The following is a 21,745-nucleotide window of genomic DNA, read 5'->3' as shown; positions in this document are numbered from 1 at the left end:
ATTAGATACTCTGTTCAGATTCAACTCTTCTTTTGCACAAAATAAAAGAAAAACTTATGGGAAATTTCCTTTAAAATTCTAGTGTTGATTGTGTCTTTCTTAAACCAGTTTTATCTCATTGTTGTGGAGTACTCCTGATCTTCTCTGTAGTCAGATTGTCCCTAAATAGTTGGTATTTCCTGCTAGATACATGGACCTCTTTGGTGTTGTTTCAGCCAGCCCTTGTGCATTGGCTGTAGGTTCAGTTGTGCTTTCCACAAGCCTAGTGTGTCTCCTGAGAGGCCAGTTTAAAATGGACAAACATGTAATTCCATCAGGATGTTTTTGTTTTACAGGGTTTTTATCAGTCTAAAATGTTTTCTTTGAAAGGCCCACCTCACTTACAAGGTACTTTGCAAAATGCAATTGCATTGATATGAGCCATTTGACAGTAAGGGGAGGGAGGTTTTGTGGGCATTTTATCTTGAAGCTGCCCACTCCTACAGAGCGATTTTCATAATCCCTTTTCTGTTCTTCGGAAAGACCAAAAACTAGGAAACGGGTGAATCACTTCCTCTAAAAATCTCATTCAATGTGTTCAGTAATGGTTATGGGTTGCTGCTAAGTGGTGCTTGAAATACATTAGCCTGCCTGATGCTGTTAATCTTTCTCCTTATCTGTGGAAGGTTTGAGACTGACTTCCTGTGCCTGTTCCCACTTGTGCCTGGTACCTCTTTGAGCTGATGAGTGAGTTTCCCCTTGTTCATCCTTGCAGGAGTCAGCAAAAGAGGGATGTACTGTATCTCATGTGCCAAAAGACAAGCCAGCAGGGAAGAAGATCGGCCTGGATGAATTGAAAGCTTTGGCTGGAACTCGCAAAAAAAGAAGAGTTTACCACCATTGGAACAAGAGGCAGGAAACTCAGGAGGACTATAAGGATGTCATGAGGTTACGCAAGGTGAAGATTAAAGAGGTGAAAGCCCAGCTAGAACTCAGACTGGTCACTGCCATAAAAGATAACAAAAAATGTTTTTAAAAATACATTAGAAACAAAAGATGGGTCAAGGAGAATCTGCATCTTTTATTGGGGGGGGGGAGGGGAGAACATTGCACAGAGGATGAGGAACAGGCTGAGGTACTGAATGCCTTCTTTGCTCACTCTTTAACAGTAAAACCAATTACCTTCAGGGTACTCAGCCCCCTGAGCTGGAAGACAGGGACAAGGAGCAGTACTGATACAAGAATTTTTTACTTTCAAAAAAAGAAAAAGAGAGGAGAAAAAAAAAAGGTAAATATCTATAGTGAAAAACAAGAAAGAATTTGAAAAGCAGAGGTTGTTAGTTAAATCCTTTCAAACAGTTAACAAAACACGGCCTTGGGAGGAGGAATGCACACAATAAATATATCAAGCTGGGACACAAGCTCAAAAAGAACCAAGTGGTTAATGAGACTAAACAGAAAATTACTGGTTCCATGTGTCAACTATCCTAATTAGTATACTGAAAGATCCACCCTGGAGCAAAGACAGCCCCCTGCTAACAAAGACCCTCCCCACAGAACATGCATGATCAAAGAAAGGACACTGTACCTTGGTCAAGCATTGGGACAGGCTGCCCAGGGAGGTGGTGGAATCACCATCCCTGGAGGTGTTTAAAAAACACTACATGATTCTACGATTCTATGATTCATTAAGCGGACTAAGAAAATGCCATGTTGTGGTGATAAGCCAAAATTTCAGTACAGAGAGAAAGCACTGGGAAGATCAAGTTGCAGAAAGATTAAATTAGCAGATAGATACGGTGAAGTTATGGGTTTGGCTGTCTGGTTATGGGCTGGTCACCGAAATAGGTGAGAGTGGAAGCATAGCTGTTGCTTTTTGCAGCAGATGGTTTTATCACATTAGCTCCAGCATAAATCCCAAGTATATCTACAAGTCACCGCCCCGAAAAAACATCTGGACAATGCACATGGGGACATGATGTACCAGCTATTTATTTATGGAGGCACATGTCTGTAAGCAGTTCTGTTTCCAGGCATGAGCCCACAGGTCCTGAGCCCTGGGTGCCAGCAGATAAGGCTTTGACCCACCAGTGAAAAACAGATTTCAGAAAGTCTCTGTATAGGCTTTTCTCTAGCGGTTGTCAAATTCCCAGTCTGTTTTGAAGAGGATACTGGGCACAGCTTTTCTCAGAGCAACCAGCTGCTTTTCTGGAGGGTATTCCAGGTGTCTGGAAATGCAGTTGCTGCATGGAAAAGATAGTACCTGCAGTACAACACAGTCAGACCTGTCAGTACAGCCTGATGATACATCATAACATGTGCTGAGAGTCCACTCGGACTTTCTACTCCATGGGATGTGATAAACTGCTCTTTCATTTGTGATTTTTCCTTCTGGACCTGTAGAAACTCTGAAGGCTGAGGATAGCTCAAAATGTCTTTGCTTCTTCTGGCCCTCAGGGCAATCTGTCCTGTAAGCAGCTGGTGGGAAAGGGCCCCCTCTCTGTGCTGGAGTGCTTTGTCCACTCCCACATGCCTTTTAAATCAATGCAGGGATGGATGCATTTTGGAGTCCCTTAACATGCCAATGGCCATGTTCTGACACCAATACTTGGAGTAAATATTTTGTCACCACAGAGCGATGTCTCAGTGGAGGTACTGAGGACAGTACCACCAGCGTCAGGATATCTGAATGTGTCCCCTTGCTGCTTAAGCAATGAATTACTTTGAAAAATCATTAGTATGTAGGAGTCCTCTTACTCCCTCTGGTGTGCAAGTATTCACACAGATCAATGAGATTATTGATGAAAAATTACTCACTGAAAGCAGCGAGGGGCTGTCAGTTGGGTGCTAAATGTGCAGAATTCAGTTTTAAAAGAAAAATGTCAGGAAGACCTCTATGTTATAAAATCAGATCAAAATTTATAATGAACAGTGAAACCACACACTAGACCTAATCACAGTAATTAGGCAACAGTAAGGAACTTAAATACTGTTTCTGAATACTTATTTTAGTCTACATGCAAAGATGTCTTCTTTCTATGTCTTGCTGAGATTCCCATGCTATGTCAGGAAAATGGCAACTCTTGTAAGATTTTATGAGCTTTCAAGATCATTAAAGGGAAGTGGCAGAAAATGAAACGCAAATATGAAGAACAGACTTTGGACAACTTGATGCAAGTCCATCCACTTGTAAATTAAAATCAAATGCCACCAGATATGGAGGTTGTAAAAATACCCCTGCTTTATAAAGCTTTTAAAGGTCAGTTCAGTTAAAATGTCTTTACTGAGTACAGCCCTGTTTTCTTACTTCTGCATTCAGCATGCAAGCTGTAGTCAGTGTATTTTGAAAGGCTAAAATAGGATGTAGTGCCATGGCGGGGAGGTTTAGCATGTGCAGATAGGCCATGCTATCTGTGCTTTTCCATTATTCCTTCATAGGCATCCTGCTGCAACCAGGAGGGCTTTGTCACTGGCTTCGGTGAGCGTGACTTCAAACCAGTGGAATGTGGCTCAGCACAGAGCAAACAGTCATTAGCAGACGTGTCAGTTCTCCTGGCACAAAACCTCCCCATTTCTAGCAATGAGAGACAGCATGTTCTAGCGGATTGAAGAAGGCTCTCAGCCAAAACTGCAGAATTCCAATTATACCTGTGCTTCTGACTGCTAAGTCCTGGAACCATCCTGAGCTGCTGATACGTTGCAAGGATGATATGAGGCTAGACAGGGCAGAGTACAATACTGATTAGGTAACGCTAACAAAATATAAAATTGCTTGCTAACTGCTAAGACTGAAACAGTATTTCTTTTGAGAAAGGTAAAGCAAGTACCTCCTGGTTCGGCTGCATTTCAGCTTGCAGAAGGAAAGTGAAGCTCCGAGTAAGCTGCTGCCTCGTGACTGCAGTTTGGGACAAGTAAGCAGTGACTCCAGCAGAGATATTCCAGTAAAACTTCAGAAGTGTTGAGATTATGTAGAGGTTGCTTCTTCATCTGGAGCGAACAGCCCAGGGTGACAGGCTAGGAATGTGACGCAAAGAATGAAACAGTGCCCCTAATTCAGTGTGTAGCCTTGCCCGGCTTCTGGGGTCAGGGCTTTCGAATGTTCTGTCCTCAGGTCCTGCTGCATCTGTAATGCTCACTTACTTGATAGCTGTGCCACTGGTCCATGAGCACTCAGTCATCTGTTATCTGAAGTACTCATTTCCCATAGCCTAATTAGGGATCTCCAGTGTTTAACCTCAAACATCCAATTTTGAAAACACTTGTCCAATCTTTTTTTTCCTGCAGGCTTCTCCATTTGCTACTTTGGTTATGCTCTCTGACAGTATTTATTTCATTCTAAGGAGGTACTTAGTGTATGGACCGATGCAGATAAATCCCTAACTTCAATATTTCTTCTTTGGCTATGACTCTCGGGTGAATCCTGACTGTGGCAAGTCAACGCAGATGTGAATAGCAGCTATTTTATTTTCCTCCTTGAAAAATGTAATTTAATTGAAACGTGCATAACGTATGCCTTTTAAATGTAAAGAGGAGAATGCCTGAGTAAGTATGAAGGTAAAGACTCATGCCAAATTCTAAAAGAACCCAAATTTTGGAATTATTATTATATATATTTTCCATTTTTGTCTTCACCTAATTGTTCCTAACTTTTAGATATCTCTCCTTTAATGGACACATGAAACAGTCACTAAAGAAGAATGTGCAGGATGTAACTGCAGAAAGTTTGCTTTGTTTTGAACCTTTCAGTAATCCAAGTGTTCCATATTTTTATTCAGGTCTCTTTATAATATTCCTTTACAGCCAAACAACTAGCTTATGCTGTAGTTGCAGAAACAGATAATGCCTTTTTATTAGTAATTATTTAGTATGATGTTTTGCATTATTTTAATACAGCAGGAAGCTTCTTTGAGAAACTTATTTGGAAAATGAATCACAGAAAAGAAACATTGTTCATCAGCTTCTTTTCTCATTGCTCATCAAAGAAAAATATTTTTTGTGTTAAAAAAGGAAGTCATGGCTTTCTAGTCACTCAGGCAAGGATGATCTTTTTTCTAATCTTTTCTTTTTTTCTTTTTCCAATTAATTTTATAGTAATAGTCTTGGATAACAATTACCTACTCAGATGGGCAGAAGTGGGGTTTCTTGAAATACCACCTACATAAAAATAATATTTGACCACAGTCCAATTTTATGGTTTTCAAATAGCCTTGATATCTCCGTAATAGAGAAATAAATCAGTTGCAATCTCATCACTTCTATTGCTGAGTGAGCTTCCACATCTATAGAGAAAGGAAAAGAATCTTCCCTCTTCTTTTCCAATATATTCATAAGCTTAGTATAATTTAAGTGGAAATAATATTTGTACTGTGAATGACCCTACCAACAAGATCATAGAAAAGGACTGTGTAATAATAGATACCAGATTTAAAAATTGCAAAAACAGTCTTGCTTCTCCAACAGAAATTTTGTTTTGCAGAAATCTTGAGGATCTGCCTACTAGTCAGTTTTCTAGCTGTTTGTTCTAGCTGAATGTATTACTTTACACAGGATACACACACCACCTCCTGATGCCCAATGCAGCCACTACTAAATTCAGCAGAGTTTTACCAGTGCTAGTGCTGAAGTCAGCTGTGTGACTTGTTTTGTGTTTCCTACCAACATCATATCAATACTATAGAAATATACAGGAAAGAAATACAAATAAAACAAGACTAAAAAAAAAAAAGATTTCCTGACATGACTTGCAAGATGACTAGCACAGAAGTATATGCTAGTTTTTCAGAGTTGGAAGACAAACTTTGACTGCAAAGAGAACCCATTGGCTTGGCAATGAATGATTACTCTTGTGGAGTGAAACAGCAAAAATGAATCTACTAAAATGTAGAAATGCAATGAACCATTAAAAAAAACCCTAACGTTTCAAACACTTAAAACATATGAACTGCTAGAAAAGAGAGAATCTAAGTGGTTTGTACTTACGGTGGTTCTGTGAGATGAGAAAAGCAACCCTATGCTGGATGTGTGAACTCAAGGTATTAATCCTGTCCTGACAAAAATTATAACTGGCCTGGTTTATCCCCTGAAACTGGGCAAAGGGTAAAAGGTGAAAATGAGAAACCATCGCTTCTGTGCATTCATTAGCATACTGCTAATTGAGAATTTCCACCCTGCAAGCAGCCATGTAACCTGCCAGACCCAATTCCCCAAGTACTAATTAAATCAACCACAAGCAACATGGTCTTCTAAATCTTCTAGTGTGTATAATAAAGAGAAGTGCAAAAATAAATATACATAGTTAGCCAAGGTATCCACTGGAAAGGTGTTTGAACTATGCTCGGAACAAAATTTCCCAGGCACTGGGGAGAAAATCTAGCCTGTGCTGCAAAGAAACTCTAGTACTTCTGGCCAACTGAGTACATTGATATGGCAAAGCGGAAGGTGAATAAGATGGTGCAGTCCCTTTGGTGCCAGAAGCCTCATAGAAGCATTTTGTGGGATAGTCATTCTTTCTGTGAAGGGTGTTAGAGGACCTTCCAAGGTGTCTCAGATCCATATTGTTATGTCATCTCTATGTGCTCCATCTGCCACCTTTTTTGTTCCAGCCACCACTGTTGTTGATGTACTTGAAGCATCCTTTGTGCATGAGTTTGCTTCTCAGGACTTCTACATGGTGACTATTTTCCAAAGGATGTGGAAGTGAACTGCATTCACAGAACTTAGGGGTGACTGGTGGATGTTAAAATAAATCTTGGATTTCTTTCCATAATTTCAAGTTGTTCTGTGGCTCTTTCTGTTATTTTCCAAAGCAAAGAAACACAGAACAGTAGAAGCAACTTGAATGTGTAGAATTTGCCCTTTCATATTTGTTTATTCTTAGAAGATGTGGGTATTACAGACCTAGCTATATGCTTGTAATACTTTCATCTATGAGCAGAGAGTTAAAAACCCAAGAAACCACAGAATCTATAAGTGTGGGTTTCCCTCCCCATGTCCCTGGTTTTATTTGACCTTCCTGACTCTGGATAACTGGGCTGAGTTATCCACTGCAGTACGTTTTCTTAAAACATATCAAGGTGGGTTTCACTTGAAATACTTCTGCTTTGCCTTTTAAAAATGTTTCTGCTCTGTAACAAGTGGGGTTTAACCTGAGTGACACTGGTGGTTTTAATGACTGCTCTTTTTTTCCTGGTGGTTGTGGAAAAACATTTTGGGAATGAATGGTTTGAGCGCTGCCTTATCGATGATCACTGGGAAGCTATTTCTCTACTGAGATGAATTAAATTGTTTTCACTGGCTTGAAACAATGGAAGAAAAAATTTAGATAAAAAATGCTTGATTATTCTCTCGAATGTTCAGTTTCTCTGTGGTGCAATGTACCTAACATGTTCTAGAGATGAAATATCAAATGTACACTTTAAATGATAAAATGTAAATTTGATCATAATTAAACATAAAAGACCATGTGTTGGAATCAATCCCTACTGATTTTCAGACCATGCCTGGGTTTAGGAGATTGAAAGAAAACTCTAAATCACACTACTTGAAAAGATACTTCTAGGATTGTTTTTCAACCTCTTCATAACAATTCTATGGCTTTTAGTACAATGGTCAGGGAAATACTCTGCCAACTGTTTTTTTTCCTTTTCTTTTTTTTTTTCCCCTAAATAGTGCTGAATGGAAATGGGCATTTGGCTAACATGGAATAATGCTTCTGGTTCTTACTTAGTCATTATGGAACTAAACCAGCTTCCAGAAGGTTTAAAGGGAGTTGGCTTAAGTCCTAGAAGAGGGTTAGGACGTGATCTGGAATACCAAGGATCAAGAATTTGAGAAAGGAGAAGTCAGACAGACAACTAAAATAGCTTATGCAATAGCCATCAAAGTAGGGTTTTATATTCAAGAACATTAGCAGGGCATAAGGGTGCTAATTGTGCATGGGCAGTGGTGGACACACAGCAAAGAGGAAGGATTATGTAAGTAAGAAATAAAGGCAGGTTTATGCTCAGTGTGATGTTAGTTCTCCATAATCTTCATGTAATGTTTTAAAAAAACCCTCAAACTAAAAAACTAAACTAACAAATCCTAAAAAGCTGAAGATGGCATCCAAATGTGGTAGGTATGCTTGAGGCTGCAGGTGTTTACAGCAGGAAGAAGTTTAAAAAACAGAGGGGACAAGGAAACATGCTGACATGAGTTCACTACTCCTTAAAGCTTGGGAAGAAGACAGAAAACCTGAAGCTGGTTTGAAGTTGACCATGGCAATAACAATTCTCCATCTTAAAAAGCAAGATTTTATGCTAAAGGAACCTAGACTCAGAAAATGGAGGTGGAGAGGTTGGTGAAACAATAAGAAACAGCTACATCTTATACGGCTTTTTGTAATAACCCTGCCATTACAATTTGGTCTCTAGGACTCCGAGAGATGGCCACTCTGGGAAAACTGATTTCAAACACACGAGAAGGCTTTTAATTCACATTAGTAACAAGAAGGAAAACATGCCTTCCCCTATACAATGAGGTATATAGCCGGGCCATTTTATTTTGCGGAGGCTGCATGGCTCTTCAAAAAGGGGTAGTATTTTGGTAAGTGTTCTATGCTACAGCACAGAGAAATTTTCATTTGTACAAGTAAGGGAAGGTAGAACAGCAAATGATTTCATAACCACCTTCTGCAACCTATTACACTGTTGTGGCTCTGGAGAGATGAGCAAGACCCTAGAGGCACTAACCTCATTAGCTGATTGTCACTCAACCCTACATCAGATTCTGAAATGATACCAGCTTCAGATTACAAGTAGCCAAGCACACAGCCCTCCACAGTCAATGTATAAAGAGGCAGAACAGTTTTTCTTGAGAATAAGGAGGAATTCGGTATAGAAGCCAGAGTCTCCCCAGATGATGTCATTCAGAAGTTTGTAAGTAAAAGCATGCTGCAGCAGGCCCAGTGCTGAGAATCAATATACAGGAGACAACCAGAAAGAACCAAGAGACTTTATAATGAAGCATATAAAAGCAATATTACTGTGTGGCCAAAGAGCACAGGCAGCCTGGGGAGTCTTGTTGCACTGCATCCAGATGACTGTGGGGAGGACGAGCAGTAGAGGGAAGAAAAATGGTAATTTCTCTTCCTTCCCCCTTCCATTCTTGGAGAAAAATGAATGTAAATTGTATTAAATAATTGAATTGCTGCTGAAATCCTTTCCCAATTAGATGAAGAAGTTCAGACAACCTTCATCTCCCAAATGGCCAAACATCCCTTATTTAAATCTTTGTGAATACATTGTGCACATGCCTCTGCCCCCATTTTTGGCTTGTTTCTGTCTGTCTGCATGCATCTATTTTTACAAGAAAGAACGTGGGTGGTCGAATAAGAGCAAATGTTTCTTTGTTACTCTTTAGTGTTTTCCACCTACAGCCTATCCTTCACGTCCTTCAGAAAAGAAGGTTGCATATTTATGTATAGTGCTTAATGAGCAAATACATCCCTGCATATGATATGCTCTGCTTCCTGTCATGTACTCGTTATTCTCTTTGAGTTTACCAGTGTTCTCTGGTTTATAGATTCATGATTAATTTATTCTCAATCTACAAGAAAGCTCTTTTAATTCCAAGAAGTGGGTTAGATGAATTATGAGACGCTACTTTATTTGGCCTGCTTATCTACTGGAATATTTGCAATTATCATCCCATGCCTTTCCTGATAACAACAGAAATCAACTGTTGATGAACGAGGTTTGTGAGAGACAGGGGCAGTCTTGCAGCTTTTGGGATGTCTGGCAAGAGCAGAGTCCCAGCCAGCAAGATATGATGTCAGGAGGGAAGCTGCCCTTGATGGGCACCGCTGCTGCCTTGAGTAGGGCAAATGAAGGAGGACAGGCTGTGTCTGAGCTCCCACCAAAACGTGCAAGGACACCACGCAAGGCCAAGCTCTTGCAGTCTCCAGTTGCCCTGGGGTGCCCATGGCCACAGGCAGCCCTGCTTGTGGATATGCCAGATGTGTGCGTGCCTGGCCTCAGCTGTGTTCAGGGACTACATTTGCTCATCTGCTTGTTAAGATGAAAGCAGCTTTCACGTTGAATGAATTTTGATTATCAAGGTGCTTACTCTCAGGTACCCATCAACCATTATGTACGTTGGGTGGAATTTCAAGCACTGAGTGGCTGCTGAGCGAGTGAGGAGGCAAAGTTGAAACCTAAACAAAACAGATCTGCTGGGTGTTTTGTGCCATTGGGAGGGTGAATCTGTCAGGAGGTTTTCCCAAACGTGTTTCAGTCACTTCAGGTGTAACTGTTACAACTGTGAATCAATCCTTTAAGGGACAGAACAGCACAAAGGGCGCTGGGTGAGAATCTGGGACACCTGAAGTCTGTCCCCAGATCTGCCCATTCTCAGCTCCAAACTTCTATCGGTATAGCTTGCGCTTTCTTGCTGCATATGTATATAACACCTGGAAATGGCAGTTCAAGTCTGGAGTGGGTCCTTTAGGTGCTGCTGTACGAAATCTTACCAAATTTTAGGAGCATGGACTTAAGAACACGTATGAGGAAGGGTAGGATGGGAAGCAAGTGCAAAGACTTTATGTATCCAGTATATGACGGCATATGGGTGGGTAGAAAAAACACCCTGTCTGCCTTTGTGCTTCCAAAAACTGATTCTGTCATCTGAAGGGAAAAATGTCACTGTAATTGGCATAATTGGCCACTAAATGTTTAACTGAGTCTTATGTAAAGAGGAAGGATCACGTGACATATGCTTAGGAGCACATTTCCTTTGGGAAATTTCAATCCTAGTAAAAATTTTGAGGTCACATAATGTTACAGCGACACTAAGGTTTCATACTTGGATGGAAGAAAATAGATGTTTTGCCTGTATTATACCTCAAAAAACAAGGGATATTTTATTCATTCATCTCCATGAAAATAAAACCAGGCCTGTCTCTTTTTTTACCATGAAGATAAATTGATGGTGTCTTTAAACTACTATCTGTGAGAACAAGGGAATACTATGAATTGGTATAAAACTTTAAATACTGAGAAAAGCATTTAACAATCACACTCATCTGCTTGAGGCAGGTGGAGCTAATAAGCAGGAAAGGAAGGAACAGCTGTATCTTGGATAAAGGCTCCTTGGCCATACAAAGATAAATAGCTAACAGCTGGTTTCCCACATGGGGTATCCTTGCTGTAATGCCCCTGGTTCTGCTCCCTCGCTTAGGAGAAACTTCTCTTAGGCCAAAGAGGAAGACATGTTTATACATCACTGAGGCAGATGCTGTCATCCTTGAAGACAATAATTTGTCCTGGCTATAGAAAATTAGCTCTCACTGGTCACTGTGGGAGTGGACACAGATGTTTTGTATTATGGTGTTCAAAGTCACGCTCATTATTAGGGTAGTAATGTGGCATAGCTTTTCTAGACATGTGAAAAATGGCAGACAGGGATGTGCTTCTTCATGCATTTGAGTCCTGGGTTTTATTGTGATTTATGAAGATTGGCAAGATACTGGTGCTGTTCTGTCGCAGCACTCTCCAAACTAGCTGGCTGCAACAAGGTCTTTTACCATCTCATACCAACATACTCTTCATGCCAGTCCTTCTGCTGCCCTTCTCCCAGTCTCCCTCATCCAGGGCATGCTCGCTCGCCCTCTCGCTCACTTGCTCTCCTCTCTGCTTCTTCCTTTCCTGTCTTCCTTGGCTGCCCAACCTCTTCACAGAGCCAGCCACAGCTGCACCTTATCCCATCAGCCAGCCCACCACCCCTGAAGCCAGCCCACAGCTGTATGCTAGCAATGATAATTTACCCAGCTTCATTCCTCTACAATTCCCCCTTTTTTATTTTTTTCCTTTTTAACAATTCATACCTCATGTTTTTACCAATCATCACAAACTTTTTACAAATAAATTTTTCATACATCTATAATTCCTCTACACTGTTTTTTCCTTTTAAAAGAGTATGAGAAGGAGAGAGAGTTTCACTGGATGCTTTACCATCCCTTCTAATTTTGCAGCTGATATTCTGACACAAACACAATATTAATCACAGTAGGGCTGCAAATACAGTACACAAGATATTTCAGTTAAATGGAAAGGACAGTCTTTCACTTCTAAAAGCACTGATGAGCACCTCAAAGGGGCTGACCAGCTCTGTGTAAGCCTGATCTTCCCATCTTGTTTTCTCTACCTGCAGGATGGTGAGCCACTTGTGCCCTAAGATGGTGCATACCCAACAGCAACTGAGCTCTGTTTTGCTGACTGTCATAAGTGGTGGGTTCTATCTTCAAGCTTGCACATAAAGTCTAGTTTCATTTTTCAAGAAAACTGTATGAATACAGACATGTAGCAGAGTTTGCAGAGTACAACACTGAACTGTTATTCCTCCTCCCCTTTATGGAAAATGCAGGGAGATCCAACCCAAATTTTTGCTTGTGTTGTTCTTCCTTTTCTGCCTGATATGTATTGTTATTGGTATACAAATAGCTTTTTTTTTTCTGTCTCTGGAACTGACCAGCAAAAATTGATCTTCTGGGTGCATTATTGACATATTCTCCAGATTTCAGAATGGTATCTAGGATTGGTGCTTTTCTCCAAGGAACACATGCAATTCTGCAAAGCCCAGAGATGCTCACCCATTTTTTAAAAGCCTGATCTCTACTATTTCGAATTAAATTCTTTCTTGTTCCTTTTGCTCCCCAGCATGTACTATAAAACAGCACATGTCCTACGATCTCATAGGACTGTTTAACTTACAGTGAATCTTCAGACCTTTTCAGATTCTTGATTTTGCATTTCTACATACAATATGGTTATTAATGTGTGTATATATATATATATATATATATATGATGGCATACAGTGTCACTTGTTATGTTTGGGATATAGCACCTATCCAAATACATTTTAAGTGAGTAGAATATTTAGTTCCAAGGTTTAGCTGAAAACTGAGTACTTGGATGGACCTTGTAATTATTACATGGTAGATACAGACAAATCTAATACAACGTAAGTTTCACCAACATAACCTACAATGAGAGAGAGAAACATGTGAAAGAGTCTGAGAGACTTTCTGGTAAATCACATGTCATTATTTATTAGAAGCCCTGCTGGAGAGAAAATATATGCCGCCTCCTAGAGTATCATCTAAGGCTGGCCAAGAAGAATCGGTGATTTGTATATAAAAAGTGTGAGATAAAGGAAGTTTTCATGTTACTGCATCCATCAATCTGATATTCTTTCAAACTCTTCCACTTTTATGGGCAATTAATATATTTTTTTGCTGTTTCTCAGATTTCACAGAAGTTTATTTAAGCCTAAATTGTAAGCTGAATTATAACTATAAATTTTGAGCCCTTAACTTAAAAGGTAATTTATCTTTAATGTTACCTTTTTATTCTATTAATTGGGTTGCATCTGCACATTACAAGCTGAATTTACCAGAAATGTAAGCTTTCAGTTCCAAATGTTAGGATACTATTACCTACTCTGCTTTATCTTACATCCTGATCCTTCATATTCCTAAATATACAGAGGTCAACAGGAGCAGAGGGTGTAATTTATATTAGCTTGACAGAGATTCAGTGCAATGTGACTGTTGCTGAGTCAGAATATAACCTATGTAACAAAACTAATCTAAAGAAAAATCAATTTGAAAATTAACATTTTATATGAAAAGTAAATTTCCAGCTTTTCCAGGATACAAGGGATTATTTATTTATTCTGCAGGGAATTTAATCAATAATTACTTGCTTTTCTTATTAAATACTTCTCTTGTTTGTAGTGGTTTAACCCCAGCCATCAACTCAGCCCCACACAGCCCCTTGCTCACTCCTGGGGTGGGATGGAGGAGAATCAGAAGGGTGACAGTGAGAAAACCCATGGGCTGAGATAAAGACAGTGTAATGGGTAAAGCAAAAGCCGCGCACACAAGCAAAGCAACCCAAGGGATTCACCCAGCGCTTCCCACGGGCAGGCAGGGGCTCAGCCATCCCCAGGGCAGCCGGGCTCCGTCACGCGCAACGGGGACTTGGGAAGACAAACGCCGTCACTCCCCGCGTCCCCCCCTTCCTCCTTCTTCCCCCAGCTCTATATGCTGAGCATGACGCCATATGGTATGGAACATCCCTTGGGTCAGGGGGGTCAGCTGTGCCGGCCGTGTCCCCTCCCCGCTCCTTGTGCCCCCCCAGCCCCCTCGCTGCTGGGGTGGGGTGAGGGGCAGCAAAGCCCTTGGCTCGGTGTGAGCTGCTTGGCCACAGCTACAGCAGCCCTGCGTTATCAGCAACACTTCCCAGCACAAATCCAAAACATGGTCCCACACCAGCTTCCACGAAGAAAATTAACTCCGCCCCAGCCAAAACCAACACACTTCATGAAAGAACATTTTCTGATGGAAAACTCTCCCGTTAATGTTTTCCAGTGAAGTCTGAAGTACAGACTGCACAGATTTTCAACTGTACTGTGGGATTATTTATACTTTTTTTTTTTGTCCATTTTGAAGATACATATTTGAAAGTCAAACCCTATAGGGTAACAGGGACATTAAATAAGAGTTTTGCAAATCTAGACTAGAACTTTTTTCCAGGGAAAAAAAAAAAGAAAAAGAGCAACTAAATCTTTTTATTAAAGGTTTGAGTTGTATTTGTTTGAATTAATTAAATCTTATCACATTTGTATGCACTTTCTAATTAACAATTAGCCATGTTTTCTTTGTAATAAATGAGAAATCTTTCAGGAACATGAGAATGGATAAAAGCATGCAGCGGCTTAATGAATCTGTATTTAATCTCTGAAGAGCTAAGTTAAATTTAGCAACAGTGACAAGCAAAACTGTACACTGGTTTAGGGTCTAAGATGTGACAATTTCTGTATGAAATCAAGTTTCTGCAACAACACAATGTTCCAAAAATAGTGCTGTTCGGTACATAGTCTGAATACTCCAAACAAAAGTGAAGAAAGTAAATTTGATTTAAATAATAGACTAAAAATATTTAGAAGAAATGCTGCATTTAGAAAGGCACTTTAATGTACAGAAACTGAGGCAGTTGATAACACCTATATTTGCCTTAAGTTTTTAAGAAGTCTTCCCTTCAAAAGATTTCATCTTTGGTAGGGCAAAAAATGTGTTACTGCCTCTGTTCTCCCACATCTAATAAAATTTTACAGTTGAATAGTTGGCAAGTAAAGGTAAACTGCAAACCTCTGCAAAGTCATCACCCTAACCAGCTAGTTCATGTTAAAACTAGAGCCTGCTTTCCCTGCAGCAGATTTAGCTATATGTGAGTTGGTATGTTTTGTCTAGCCTCTATTAGAAACATCTTTTTTCTTCTTGTACAGTCAGAAGACCTTGATGATTAAAGCAATACTTGCATGAAATAGATTTTCATCACAAAGTGCTGTGTTGCCTGTATCTATCTAAAGCCATGTCTCCTACCAGGCAAATAAGACACACAAACCCTGCACATCAGCCAGGCTCCCCTTCCAGGCTTGCCTTCAGGGGTTAGTTCACTTTGCGCAAATCACATAGTTGTTGGGCTAAAGAGAGACCAACCCTGTCGCTCTGTAATTAATATCTTCTCCTAGATTGTGGAAACTTTTGTTAAATTGCTAGGTTATTTAGGGGTTGAAGAATCCATCTCAACTTTTTAATAACGCTTTAAAAGCTTTGTATTTGAAGAAAGAAGGGGGATTCTCCTGATTCTACAAATATTCCTCAGATGGCAAAAAATCTCCTTCTCCATTATTGATCTTAAACTCTTACCATACCATTTTTGCTCATGCATGCTCCCTTCATATCTACTTAGTAAGACGTTTTTTGACTAATGCCATTTTCTCTGGGAAGGGCCTATTTTATGACCCAAATTTTGAACAGCAGATGGTGTGATCAATATATATTACTGAACACTTTAAGAAAAGATCATCAGCTCTGTGGTTTAATTCTGAACATACCCAGCTGGTGCCTGGTGCCCCTTGGATGTCTAGATGGGTACGCTGGTTTCCAGAACCATTTCCTGCAAGAGGACTTCAGCGCCTGGCAGGGTGGTGACTGAGGCAGCCAAAATGAAGCTTTGGAGGTTCTTGGGCCAATTGCTGTCTCTGTGTATCAGCGTTAATGATGTCTTTGGAGACAGTGCATTTGAACACGCAGTGCCAGAGGCGCTGCTGACGGATTGGTACAGAGCGCTTGGTGCCAGACTGAGTTGTCCTTGAGTCCTGTTGACATCAATGGAAATTAAGAATCCTCAATATCTGGCAGGATTTAACTCAAAATAAATCTGGCTGTGGTGTGTTTCTTCTGTGAATTTAAATGAATTGCATACCCACGGAGGGCACAGTGCTTTCATTTCAAACGTTGGAGGCAAGGAAGTAGGAAGCTATGTGGTAAAGGCCCATATTTATATGGGCCTGTAGTTATATATTTTTATCACCAGTATGAAAAACAAATTAGAAGTTATTTAAAAAAAAAAAGTAGCTTTTTATCTGTTGTGTTAGTTCACTTTTCCCCATGACCAGCACTACATGTTTTAAGCTGCAGATGCCTATTGCAAATAGAAAACTATTGCCTTAGTCTTGTGCATTTAAGGAGATGGACAAAGCTTTCTAATTCCAAAACCAGTGGTTCCTTCATAGACTGTAAGGCTTGACAATGTCAATCTTATAATGTAAAAACTTCTTGTTGATTGATATTTATGCCATGCCCCAAGGCCTCAGCTCTACTGAGTTAGGCAAGTTGCAGACTCGTAATGGTGATTAATTATGTGCTTTGATGGTAAAAATCAGAAGACAGTCACAGAAAAATGTGGCTGTACAAGAGGTGAAGAGGAAAGACACCTAATGATAAACAGTTTAAAGTATTCTTAGAACTAAGCTTGTGTAGGACAGCCATTTTATCCAGAAGATTATTGCTCAGTACCCACCTCTTCTCATATTTAATAGAAATGCCACTAGGTAAAGGGAAAACAGGTGGACAGTTGTGATCAGTGCTCTTAGCTGGCTAAGGAATGCGAATGCACTGACATTCCGGTCATCTGGCTTTTCTTATCTCTCTTGGACTTCTTTTTATCCATCTGTTATGATCTAAATAGTTATGGAGTACATTTTTGGGTTACAAACTCATGTGATTTGGATAATTATCAAAATAATAATAATAAAGGCATTTTTAGACTGTTACTCTTACCCAAACACCTGAAATTGCTTTAAAATTGAGCTGCCTAAGCTTTTTAAGTGTGCTAAATATTATTATGCCCATTAATGATCTACATTCCTATGAAGGGGATGTAGATAGTTGAAGATTTTGTTGAGGCAGCTGTGGAAACCGAGAAGAAAATTTTATGTCAGCTTTTACTTCTCAAACATGAAGGTTGTCCAGGGTTTTGTAGACACTTAAGTCATTTTTCACGTGAGATTTTCTTGCACAAACTTCTAATTCCACAAATTTATTTGAGAGAGAATGACATGATCACCAAGTCCTAACAAGTCCCTTCAGTCTTCCCTTCTTCCTCTGTTGATGTTAACTTCTTGGTGGCCTCAAACAGAACAAGTTGTGGCAGCTTTCTCCACCAGATCTGCAATACCAAAGAACAGTGATGGCTGAGCCAGCGTTCTGTCCTTTCCTCTCTTGTTACTAATAACGGTGAAAAGCTACATTAATTTCTTTCGTATCCCCAGAGTCAAAATCCCAGTCAACCTGTGTAGGGTCTTAAGAAAAGGTCTGTGTCTGCTTTACCTGTTCTTGTTATAAAGCACATGAAGAAAGGCACACAGTAGGCATGAGAACAATAAGAAAAAAGTAGCAGGTAAGATTTAGAGCCTTGCAACCTTTCCAGTGTTTGCTTTTACCAATTTGCTTGTTATATTTTGATGGATTAATAGTCCAGACAGGCATAACTCATCTTTGCGAACACTTTGCCAGTTTGCACTTTTGCTTTTCTCTTTACAGAAAATGCGAGCCTGTTACCTTGTGTGCCATTCTGCTGAGAACCTTCATCTGTAACAATATAAAACCACTGTCAACAGAGGAGAAGCTGTCAAGAATGTGAGACCAATGTTTACTTCTGTTGCACAAGCTGATCATGGTGATCTTGGAAAATATAACTAATCTATATGTGTTTCTTTACTCTTAGGCCAAAACAATCATGTTTTCAACACCGACTGATAAAATCTTTCTCTTAAAGGCATTTTTAGTTTTATCTGTGGGAACCATTTTCTTTTCCTTACAATGAATAATATTTTGCAAGGTCAGAACTATCTAGGCTTTCTCCCAAGACTAATTATTTAAGAATCTCTGCAAAGAAAGAAAGAAAATTTATTCCAGTTGTTTGAAAGTGATGATACAGCAAAAGTTTTCCATGAACAAAAAAGGTATTTCAAGTCCAGATTGCAGAAAATGTTTCTTAAAACACTAAACTTCATGTAAATCTGAAGTCTGCTTCTGCTTTATTGATCCCATCAACTGGACATGGAAACAGAACCCGCAGTTAGATTTTGAGTTTTTCTCTATCTCCTTGCATAAAATCTTGAACAAATTACTCAAATTGAAATGAGGAAAAAACAAAGACTGGAAGAATACTTCTCTCCTAGATAATTTCAGAGGAGTTATTTAGTAATGTTACAGGGATGTCCTGAGGGCTAATTTCAGTGATTAAGCCCATAAGGCATGCCAAAAGCAATACATTTCAGTAAATACTATCCCATAATATTTTTTTTGTGTTGGAAATGGCAGTTTATACCACAATCCAAGGCAGATCCACGTGTACTGCAGAGGTCAGTCTGCATTGTCAATTCTCTGTGTCAGATTCACACAGAATATGGACTTCTTCAGACTCAGCTTGGAGCTATTGTCTCTGTCTGTAGCAGATTGTGTTTGGGTATTTTGTGTTTTTATCTCAACAGATTTCTGGGTTTACAGACAAGGAAGGACTGGTTGGGATGTGAAGGCTGGGGGCAGACTTGGCTGCTGTGACCATGGAATAGTGGAGTTCGGGATGCTGAGAGGAGAGAAACAGACAAATAACAGGATCACAACCGTGGACTCCAAAGGAATAGACTTCTTAGTGTTCATAGAACTGGTTGGAAGATTACCATGGGATACTGTCCTGGAGAGAAGAGGAAGATCAGAAGAATCATTTGGTTTTCAAGGATCACATCCTCCAAATTTGAGACTGGCCAGTCCCTTAGAGCAGGAGGTTGTGCAAACATGGTAGGAGCTCCTGTGATGAACAAGGAGACCCTGGCAAAACCGGAATATAAAAAGGATCCACACAAGAGGTGGAAACAGGGACAAATGACCCAGGACAAATACAGAGTTTTTCAAATTGTGCAGGATTGGGGTTATGAGAGCCAGCCTGGAGTTGAATATGGCAAGGGGCATAAAGGGCAACAAGGACTTCTGCAGGTACAGCAGCAGCAAAAGGAAGACTGGGAAAAATATGGGCCAGCTGCTGAATGGGCACAGGACCTTGTGACAAAGGACATGCAAAGGTACTCAATACAATCTTTTCCTTGCTCTTTACTGGTATGATTTACCCTTAGGAATCCTGAGTCTCTAAGAGAATCCTCTCTTTCTCTGAGACTCATGGGAAAATGTGGAGCAAGCACAGACTAATCAGGAGTCTGTCACAGAATCACAGAATGGTCAGGGTTGGAAGGGACCTTTGTAGACCATCTAGTCCATCCTCTGCTAAAGCAGATTCTCCTACAGCAGGTTGCACAGTATCACATCCAGGTGGGTTTTGAATGTCTCCAGAGAAGGAGACCCCACAGCCTCTCTGGGCAGCCTGTGCCAGGGCTCTGTCACCCTCAAGGTAACAAACCTTTCCCTCATATTCAGATGGAACTTGTGTTGCAGTTTGTGCCTGTTGCCCCTTGTCCTGTCACTGGGCACCACTGAAAAGAGCCTGGCCCTGTCCTCCTGACACCCATCCTTGAGATGTTTGTAGGCATTGATGAGATCCCCCCTCAGCCATCTCTTCTCCAGGCTGAACAGCCCCAGCTCCCTCAGCCTTCCCTCACCAGGGAGATGCTCCGGTCCCCTCACCATCTCTGTAGCTTCCGCTGGCCCCTCCCCAGTAGCTCCCTGTCTCTGGGGAACTGGGGAGCCCAGCACTGGACCCAGCACTCCAGGTGCGGCCCCACCAGGGCAGAGCAGAGGGGGAGGATCCCCCATCTCCACCTGCTGGCCACACTCCTCCTGAAGCCCCCCAGGGTCCCTTTGGCCTTCCTGGCCACAAGGGCAGACTGTCCAGTGAGAGGACAAGAGACAATGGACACAAGCTGAAATGGAGAAAATACTATATTTAAGCACAGGAAAAAAGTGGTTTTGCAGTGTGTGTGGTCAGACCCTGGAACAGGCTGCCCGGGGATGTTGTAGAGTCTCCATCAGTGGAAATATTCAAAGCCTGACTGGACATAGCAATCTGCTCTAGCTGACTCTGATGATCTCCATAGGTCCTTTCAACTTCATTGTGACTCATAAGCTGTGACTTACTGTTACACATGCTCCTCCATCTTCGTGGGTAAGGGTCACATCAGCTTCCTCCTTGTGGGTAACAGTTCTTTGTGGTGACTTGTTACCTGTAATAACCCTGAGAAGTTGTTGCCACTCTGTGCAAGGTTCTGCACAACATTCGTAACTTCAGCTTTTGCTGCCATGAAGAAAGTACAGCCTAAATATGAAGTTAAAGCAGGTGCACAGAAGACAGCAGCAACACAGTGTAGTGGGTGAGAATATTAAAAACACTCTGACATTCACAACCAGCTTCCTATTCAGTTGCCACAGGCATCAGAGCAGAGGAGAAGGTTAAGAAAGCAGTTGATTGAGAAGGCTTTGTAAATGTTGGGGGGGTTTTGTGCCCTCCTTCTATGTATGTGGCAGTGACACCGTTATAATCTGCTTAAATTGCTACTTGTTTTATAACTAATATTTTAAGAAAAAAGCAGTAGGTTTGCTATTTTATTGCCCTCTTTCAACAGGATGTATATTTTCTTAGTTTTCAAAAGTAGAACAAAATACAGTTTTTAAACATCTATTTATAGCAGCTGGGGGAGCTGTGTAAATCTTTAATATTATGTACTTGTCCTCGAGTTTCCTGTCATCATCCATAATTTAAAGCAAATAAATCTTGGATTTAGAAAGGTTCACTCTGCACTCACCATTTAGCTCAATCCAGAAGCAACATAGAACATGCCTGTTTTATGTTTAGGGTGTTAAGAATGAAGCCTGAAGCTTTGATGAGGTGATAAGATACAAGGATGTTTACAGAAATGTGGAAGGACCATGACATGTATCAGGCATAGCACCACAGCCTTAGGCTCTCCTCTGCTGCCAGCAGCTGTGAACTTCAGCGGAGTGTTCAATGGAGAGTAACATTTAATTAGAAGTGAATTGTGCCGGGGTCTTCTGCCTTCATTCTAGACATGATAAGAGTTGACAGCACCTCTGTCCACTCAGGGTGAAATTTATTGTGTGCTAGACTTCACTATCGTATATCAACTTTGTGGAATTAAAAGGAGTCAAGTAAAATGCTAGTGAAAAAAACCCTAATGATTTGGGTTTAAAAATGTCAGCCTTCCATTCTTGCATCTCTACCAGAAGTGCAATTTTGTAGAGCAGTCAAGAGTTATCTAAGCAATTGCAGCTTTGTACTGTGATAAAAAAGGGGTTGCTGCCTTAAATCATTTGCCCTTACTTAATAAAACCTTATTTTTTTTTAAATTAGAACAGCAAATGACCATATTAGGAGACAAATTTCTTTAATTAGTGTTCTGTATCTTTTATT

Source organism: Falco biarmicus, chromosome 2, assembly GCF_023638135.1.
Source record: "Falco biarmicus isolate bFalBia1 chromosome 2, bFalBia1.pri, whole genome shotgun sequence".
In the NCBI taxonomy this organism is placed as follows: Eukaryota; Metazoa; Chordata; class Aves; order Falconiformes; family Falconidae; genus Falco; species Falco biarmicus.
This window is presented reverse-complemented; position numbering follows the sequence as displayed.